The sequence below is a fragment of the Mandrillus leucophaeus genome, unplaced genomic scaffold, assembly GCF_000951045.1.
Source record: "Mandrillus leucophaeus isolate KB7577 unplaced genomic scaffold, Mleu.le_1.0 Scaffold968, whole genome shotgun sequence".
NCBI lineage: Eukaryota > Metazoa > Chordata > Mammalia > Primates > Cercopithecidae > Mandrillus > Mandrillus leucophaeus.
The window spans coordinates 1,196,985-1,206,919 of record NW_012110563.1 but is presented as its reverse complement, the minus strand read 5'-3'; positions in this window follow the sequence as shown (position 1 = coordinate 1,206,919).

The window sequence follows — 9,935 nt, the reverse complement described above, 5'->3', positions numbered from 1 at the left end:
AGATAGGGTATTTTTTATTTTTAATTTTTTTCCTGTGACTCATTGGTGTCTTTATGAAAGACTAATGTGGACATTTGGAATTGATAAATTTTGTTATCATCTAGAAAGACATATCATATTTTGAAGAACTCTTCATAGCTGTTGAATCTTCTTGATGACAGTTTTACTTTATTTGGCATGCTTGATGTTATATCTACTCCACATTTTTATGACTGGCTTTTAATAAACATCTTTGAAGCACTTTCTTAATCTTTCTCAATTCTTGCTGGCTTGACCAAAAAGAGCACTTTTTCTGGAAGTGTGAAATCAGACACTTACTTAAGGAGCTGTATTTTGGTGATAATTTCTTTTTGTCACACAAAAGTTGTCATGGTTAGAGATACCACATAAATGCCTTGTCTTTCAATTTAAAGAAAAGTATAATCAGAACCAATGGCATTTTACCGGTTTTAAAAAGGTGTATTCTGTTTGTTATCTGTATCTATTTAACCATAAATTCGATCCATGTCACTTGTGGGTTTTCAAAGATTTTTTTTCATTCTTTAGGCAGCTAAAATCTAGGACAGTGTTAAGTTTCTTCATTTTGTCAATTATACATAAAAATTTAGAAACAACAGCAACAAAAATATTAGAAACTACATGAATCTGCATTTCTTGGATTAAATAGTTTAATAAAAACTATTTCTTAATATTTGTATACTAAAAACTAGTGATGGTGTTATGTGTTTCAGTATCCTTTCTCTTATTTGAACATCGGTTTCTGAAAGGAGCCTATATAATATAAATGGTATGTAGTAAATGAGGCACTGTCTTGGCTTGGACTGCTATAACAAATTACCATAGACCATTGACTAAACCACAAACATAAATTTCTCACAGTTCTGGAAGTTGGAAAGCCAAGATGAGGGTGCCAGTATAGCTAGCTTCTAGTGGGGGTCTTCTTGCACTTTGCAGACAGCCAGCTTCTTGGCTCCTCACATGGCAGAAAGAAGGTTATCAAGCTCTCTGGCCTCTTCTTACAAGCGTATTAATTACTTTCTGAAGGCTCCACCTCCAAACACCATCACATTGCTGACTCGGGGGATGTAGACATCAGTTCATAACAGGTACCCTTAACTGTTTCTTGTAGCTTGCATTCTAATTATGATCATCATCATCACCTCAGTGTTAGATGACAGGAAGCAACTTTTCCTTGGTTGAAGAATTCATCAACAGTTCGAAATTTACTAAAAAATATTATTTTACTTGCAATTTGACCTCTTTCAAGAGGGATAACGTTTAGATCACAGTCTTCAGAATTATTAACATGTATATCTTTTTTAGAGAGTTGATTTTAATGACCTATCATAATTAATAGACTTTAAATAAATAGGGAATCCTTTCCCCATTTCTTGTTTTTCTCAGGTTTGTCAAAGATCAGATGGCTGTAGATGAGTGGTATTATTTCTGAGGGCCCTGTTCTGTTCCATTGGTCTATATCTCTGTTTTGGTGCTAGTACCATGCTGTTTTGGTTACTGTAGCCTTGTAGTATAGTTTGAGGTCAGGTAACGTGATGCCTCCAGCATTGTTCTTTTGGCTTAGGATTGTCTTGGCAATGTGAGGTCTTTTTTGGTTCCATATGAACTTCAAAACAATTTTTCCCAATTCTGTGAAGAAAGTCATTGGTAGCTTAATGGGGATGGCATTGAATCTATAAATTACCTTGGGCAGTATGGCCATTTTCACAATATTGATTCTTTCTATCCATGAGCATGGTATGTTCTTCCATTTGTTTGTGTCCTTTTTTATTTCACTAAGCAGTGGTTTGTAGTTCTCCTTGAAGAGGTCCTTTTATTGGCTAGCCATAAGTATAAAGCTGAAACTCGATCCTTTCCTTACTCCTTATATGAAAATTAATTCAAGATGGATTAGAGACTTAAATGTTAGACTTAAAACCATAAAAACCCTAGAAGAAAACCTAGGTAATATCATTCAGGACATTGGCATGGGAAAGGACTTCATGTCTAAAACACCAAAAGTAATGGCAACAAAAGTCAAAATTGACAAATGGGATCTAATTAAACTAAAGAGCTTCTGCACAGCAAAAGAAACTACCATCAGAGTGAACAGGCAACCTACAGAATGGGAGAAAAATTTTGCAATCTACTCATCTGATAAAGGGCTAATATCCAGTACCTATAAAGGACTCAATCAAATTTACAAGAAAAACCAAACAATCCCATCAAAAAGTGGGCAAAGGATATGAACAGACACTTCTCAAAGGAAGACATTCATACGGCCAACGGACACATGAAAAAATGCTCCTCATCACTGGCCATCAGAGAAATGCAAATCAAAACCACAATGAGACACCATCTCACACCAGTTAGAATAGCAATCATTAAAAAACCAGGAAACAACAGGTGCTGGAGAGGATGTGGAGACATAGGAACACTTTTACACTGTTGGTGGGACTGTAGATTAGTTCAACCATTGTGGAACACAGTGTGGCGATTCCTCAAGGATCTAGAGCTAGAAATACCATTTGACCCAGCCATCCCATTACTGGGGATATACCCAAAGGATTATAAGTCATGCTGCTGTAAAGACACATGCACACGTATGTTTACTGCGGCACTATTCACAATAGCAAAGACTTGGAATCAACCCAAATGCCCATCAGTGACAGACTGGATTAAGAAAATGTGGCACATATACACCATGGAATACTATGCAGCCATAAAAAAGGATGAGTTCTTTCCTTTGTAGGGACATTGATGCTGCTGGAAACCATCATGCTCAGCAAATTATCAAAAGAACAGAAAACCAAATACTGCATGTTCTCACTCATAGGTGGGAATTGAACAATGAAATCACTTGGACACAGGAAAGGGAGCTTCACACACTGGGTCCTTTTATGGGGAGGGGGAAAGGGGGAGGGATAGCATTAGGAGATATACCTAATGTAAATGACGAGTTAATGGGTGCAGCACACCAACATGGCACATGTGTACATATGTAACAAACCTGCACATTGTGCACATGTACCCTAGCACTTAAAGTATAATAAAAAAAGAAAAAAATAGATTTTAAATAAATATATATGTATTTACTTATTTTGAGTCATCGATAAATTTGCAAAACTGTTTCTTAGGGCTTATGATTCAAAGTATACTGACAAAATAAAGCCAAGCAGTACAGTAAATGTACATTGGGTGATATTTCACTAACTAAACAAACCTTAGTTACTACTTGTATTGCTTAGATTTAAAGACAGGAACATTACAAATGGTTTAAAACTCATAATGATTCAAAATCTTTAAGGAAAAAAATGCACAAACCTTCCATTATCTTCCTTGTCATTTTTTAATGTTTTTCTCTTCTTATGTTTTTCTACTGTTGGATAAGGTGGGCAATGTGTATTCTGACATATAGACTAAGAAAAAAATTGCTATCAAGAAAAACAGAAAAAAAAACAACAAAAAGAAAAAAAAAGCATCATTTTTGTTAATTTGTAGTATAAGTTGAATTAAATGTGCTACCCAGTAGCATACAAAATCAATTTTCAAAAATTGAGTACTATGAATATAAAGGGAAAATAGTTCCTACCAAATTGGGAGTTTATATTCAAAGACAATATCTTTCAGCATACTGATCTCATATTACAAAGAACATAAAGGAGTTATTTAAAGAAAAAAGAAATAAAAATGTCAATTCCTTCACAAAGGAAAAATTTATTTGTGATTTAAAAACAAATTAAACAACTGCTTTAAAATATGCTCTTTGTTCAATCTCAAGCCTTTTTAATCCAAAAAGATTTTGAAATCAGGTGAATACAAATATTTATATAGAATATATAAACAATGCAGATGTTAAACTGTAGGACATAAACGTTTAAAGAGTTAGAGAGACAGGAAATAAAGATGGCAATAAACACATTACTAGAATATTCATCTTAAAGATCATTGTTCATCATTGTTCATGAAGCTGACCTTCTCAGTTCTTTCTTTTTTTAACTTTCATTTTAGGTTCGGGGTACACACGAAGTTTTGCTATATAAGAAAACTCATGTCACAGGAGTTTCTTATACAGATTATTTTATCACCCAGGTAATAAGTCGAGTACCAAACAGTTATTTTTTCTACTCCTCTCCCTCCTCCCACCCTTCACCCTCAAGTAGTCCTGTGTCTGTTGTCCGCTTCTTTGTGTTCATGAGTGCTCATCATTTAGCTCCCACTTATAGGTGAGAACATGTGGCATTTGGTCTTCTGTTCTTGTGTTAGTTTGCTAAGGATAACAGCCTCCAGCTCCATCCATGTTCTCGCAAAAGGCATGATCTTATTCTTTTTTATGACTGCATGGTATTCCATGGCATATATGTACCACGTTTTCCTTATCCAATCTGTCATTGATGAGCACTTAGGTTGATTCCATGTCTTTGCTATTGTGAATAGTGCTGCAATTAACATAAGTGTGCATGTGTCTTTATGGTGAAATGATTTATATTCCTCTAGTATATACTCAGTAACAGGACTGATGGATTGAATGGTAGTTTTTAGCTCTTTGAGAAATTGCCACACTGCTTTCCAAAATGGTTGAACTAATTTACACCACCACAACAGTGTATAAGTGTTCCATTTTCTCCAAAAACTCATGATCATCTGTTATTTTTTGACTTTTATTAATGATAGCCATTCTGATTGATGTGAGATGGTGTCTCACTGTTGAACTTTTTACGTCTACTAAATATCTGAGGAATTATGTTAGGTCTCTAAATCATGTCTGTTATTCTTTCAGCTGCCAATAATAGCAGCTAACTTACTATGCTTCATTTTAATAACTAGATAATTGGTGTCTTGGAATAATATTTAACTGGTCCATTTTAAGATCCATTGTGAAGTCATTTCCAGTCATTTCGAAAGTATAAACATTTTCTCACTTGTAAACTACTTCAAAGCTTGGGCAAGAACACTAAGCATGTCAAAGTTCTTGTTTCTTCCCATCTCTGACTTCAAAAATGTATATTAAAAAAGATGGTAATTAATATTCAGTATGACTTGGGTGATATTTAACCTCTGAATCAGTTTAGCTTCATTAGTTTAAGTTTGTAATAATACAATAAGCATGAAAGTTTCAGATCTTAACCCAATAATCTTTAGTGACATTACACTTCATAGTCTTGCTTCAGCTCTTCATGTAATCATCTCGTGTGATTTTCTTGTATTTGTTTTCAAAATATTATTTGGCAACCCAAGGTTCTTGCTTAAATAACCTATTTTCTATTTAGTGCACACCATGCAAAAATTGTCTTTAAAGACAAAAGACCAAAAACGACACACAAAACAGTAATAAGTTTAAAAATAATTATACAATACTCATACCCTAGAAAGACAAGCTCACCTGATTCAAAGATTCCACATGGGCTTTGGTTTTACAAAATAACTATTACTACTCTTCACTTGTCTGTAGCTCTGGGGGCAAGACCCCATCTGGCAATTGTTCCAGTACAAAAGGGGAATGGTAGCAGGTGAGGGGATGGGATAGATGTCACCAAAACCAGAGAAATGAGCAGATCCCAGAATGTGTGAATAAGTCCAAAAAGCTTGGAAGGAGATGTTCACCAAACCAAGTGGGTTAGAAACAGATGTAGAAACTGAGCTAAAGTGCCAGAAATCCAGGAAATCAGAGGATGAGAGTAATTGCAAGCAGGTTCAGAGAGAAAACAGAGGTTTTTGGTGTAAAATGGCATGTGGTTTGCAGCCCATGATCCAGCTGGGCTCAACTTTTCACAAACATATCTGTGAAGGCACAGGAAGATTAAAAAAGTCAGAACACTGTAAACCAGAACTGACAATTAACCTATTGCAAGTATCTATGAGAAATTTTCATAAACTGGAAAGTAAAAGAATTGAGTTGAAAATTGTGATAGGTATTTCAACCTTACTTTACTTAATTAGGAGTAGGTAAAATTTTCTCTTTCCTGTTATTTCCCTGGTCCAAAAATAAATCTGCATCAATCAGAACACTAGGCAAATATCTTTTTACTCTAGGGAGGCTATATTTTGAAATTCATCTTCCTGCCCCTTAACCCATGATTATTACTACCATGACAACCCCTTTTTGTACATATGTTTGGAGATTACAGAAAACAATGTTATAATGTGTATGTGGGGTGAGGGGTGGTGAGGAGTTGTCTAGTGATGTACAACATTCTAAAATGTATGATCTGAGTGCTGCAAAATTAGGCAAAACTAGATATCAGAGGCCCTATGTCTGATCAGTAGCACGTCACTGACTATTTGTTAGTGAATATTGGGCTAAGAGTTATGTACATCAACATGTTTTTCGGTTGTAGATGTGGGAGATAAGCATCTGTTTGCAAGTATATAGAGCTTAAGGCAATGGCACCCAATCAATGAAATTTGGGATATGCAAGATAAGTATATGGTGAAAATAATATTTTTTTCAGTAAGGCATTGACTGGAGTTACTCAAGTCATGTCAAAGAGGAAGGTCCCATATAAGTTTTGCAACTATTCACAGCTTTCTAATACCCACTAAGAATGAGATATTTGAGGCAAAGGACCCTCTGTATTACTTTCCCTAGGCCGCTGTTGGTATTTTGAGAAGGTGAATGAGGCAGCAGTCCCACGTTTTTATTTTAAATTTTCTGATTGCCACAAAAAGTAGTAGCTAATTAAGTATTTTACTTTTATTTGAAATAATGGTCAATGTAGGGGTGAGATTTTGGCAGCAGAGTGGACAAGCATAAGCATAGATTCAGCTTGTCTTCTCCATGAATAATATCATTGATCTCACTGTGTGATTTTAAGGTGGACGTGAAAACAATCTTTTTCCAGATATTTATTATTTTCTTTTTCTTTTCTCTTTTTTGCTATGTTTAAGGTCTATGATAATGTTTTGATATACATAAATAGTAAAACAATACCTACGGAAGCATATTAATATATCCATAACTTCATATAGTAATTTTTTTTGGTTCGGAGTCAGAGCACCTGAAATCTATACTCTCTTAGCAAATTTCCATTTATACAAAGCAATTATTGTTGACTATATCCTCATGCTGTGCATTAGATTTCTAGATTTACTCACACTATATAACTGCAACTCTACCTTTTGACTTACCTCTCCCCTTTTCCTTCACCCTGGTAAACACAGGTCTACTATTTTCCGCATATTTAACTGTTTTGTTATATTTTTAGATTTACATATATAAGTGAGATGATGCAATATTGAAAGCAATTTTAACAAGAGGATTTCAGAACTGTGCTTGTTAACAGTAACCTCACTAGATTAACTTTCAGGCTTGATCTGAATGTATATGATTTAAGATATTTATTAAAATACCAAACACACCTAAACTTTCTCTTGATATTTCATAGGCATTGCTTGCAAAAGAAGCATTTGTGAGGATCACAGGGCTCTGCATAAAGTAACCTTTTTTTTCTTGTCCCTGAAGTTTTTATGCCCAAGTATCTTTCTGTTGCGAAAATCATTGATTTGGGTTTTGCCACTTACTTAATCTTGGTCCTCAAATCCAGTTGCCCAATCACCTTGCTGACTTTACCCTACAGCATCTGCCTGACTTTTGTTATCTTAGTTGAACTTTTTGAATAAAACTTCGGGCCCATTTACTAGCCTCCTTCCTATTTTATCAGGTCTATTTATATCATCTGCCCTGTGGCTGCACAAGTCCTAACATGATCTTTATCTCTCTCAAATTTAGTTGGTTATTGTGATTATATGTTGGCAAAAGCCCAAAGACAAAACAAATTAGTAAATAATCATGCTGTTTGCAGCTTTCATTTCATATACCTTACTTGATTTCCACATGGAGAAATCTGATGTCTATGGAAGGCCAGAAGTTAAGACAGTACTGAGTTCTCTTTTAGAGAAGATAAGAATGTAAACAGATATAATTAACAGATTACAAAATTTTTTCATAAGTGTAAGCAGACATAAGTGTAATCAGGGTCATAATACTGCCAGATAAATTCAAAGCTAGTTTATTTGGGAAAGCTTAAGGTACTTTCATTTGAAGTAAGAAAACATTTATTGCTGTATATTCTGAAAAAGTGTTGTGCATTTGTTCTCTGCACATTGAGAGGATTTTCAGTGGAAGTGTTGCTGCTTTTGTGTGAGTTGAAATCTTCACACTTAAATCTTTGCATCTGGAGAAGTTTAGATTTAGAAGATCTGTCTTTCAACTGCTCTCCAACCAACCTCATTGCACATTGTATATCATTCTTTTGTGTCTTTTCTCTCTTCAATAGTGCACATGGCTCAGGTAAAGAGTAGATATAAAAAAATATAAACACACTCTGGAAGTTTCTTGATTCTTCAAACCATCTTAAAATAGAATTTGTAAGCCTAAATTCACACTGAGTCTCAAAGTTTGTATATGGTTAATTTACTGTTCTGTCTGTCTTGATGCTGAACCGATGTTTTTGTTTGTTTAATGTGAGTGATCTTTCTAATCCCATTAAGTGGAAACAAAGTTTACAAATGTAAATCCATTTTACTTTGATTTAGTACTTTTGCAAGACCAGACTTCACAAATCAAGGACTGAACTTTGACAGCAAGAGTAGTTTCAAAAGGTGTTTTTCCTCTCACCTTCGAGAAAAAAGGAGTAAGACCTTTCTAGGGATTTCTTTTTTTTTTTTTCCCTCGAAAGATAAACACTGGTAGTATGGGAGGTTGAGGGGATTGGACTTGGCAGAGCTCTTTTGTTCAGAAGTAAATGTTGAGCCTACACTGATATCCTACAGATGGAATACGATCTGTGAGATTATTCCTGTTGTTTTTCTACTACTAAGTCAATTAAGATTATTTGAAGGGAAAAATTAACAGGTACTCTCTCTTGGGCATTGAGGATAAAACTTTGGACTCTGGGTCAGAAGAAATGGAACAAGCTATAATCATAATCAAGCCATAATAAACAAGCCTCACTTTTCATATGTATAAAATAATGGCAATAGTGGTTAGTATTTATTGAGCAGATGGAATTTCTACTTCTAATTCTCACAATAGCCCACTTGAGTTTCTGCAATAATTTATTTAGTCAAATTTACGTGAAAATGCCTGCCATACTATATACTATTGTTCTGAAAATCAAATGAGGCAATTCATGTAAAACTATCTGAAAATTAAAGTTAAATTCTCAGTAGGGAGGACTCTTGGCTATCTTTCTTGAAATCATTTTTATAGCTATTTTGCATAATTCAGTTGCTCTCAGAGGAAAAAGAAGTTGTATACAGATTCTACATTTTAATAAGCAATGTCAAAATAAGAACATAGAGATAAACACTTTTTCCCTTGAGTAACAAACAACTTGAAAAAGTCAGTATAATACTTTTGACAGATATTATTAACAGGAAATTGTGGAATTAGTATACTTAAAGTCTAGGGAGAAAAATTTTACATTTTTCTCAGGAACTCTAATAGATATGTCAATACAAGAATAAATATGAATCTAAAATTAACCTAGTTAATATGACCAATAAAGAGTAATAATGGGTGGGAGACAAGTGTTTTTCTAAAATATGTTTATACTTTTATTTCAAATACACCAAAATTATAATTCTTCTTTTTATATTTTTGAAACAATGTCAAAAATTATATAGCAAACATGAGAGTGAGAGAGAGAGCTAAGCAAGTAGGAATAAACTTTAGTCCTCAATCTCAGGCATGCAAAAATATATATATATTAATATTTTTCTACAACTTCATTTTTGACGCTGAGACTCCATGCTATCCATCTGGTAAAAAATTCAATTGTCATCATTACTAGTGTCCTTCCTATCTTGACCCCTTGGTTCTTTTCCAGTGCTAAAGCATTGAGGGATGTTCATTGGTATAACTATCTAATCATCCATTCCTCTGTTTGCGCAACCTCTTCAGGTCTCTGTTGCTTCTATGCCAGGTGATATGATTT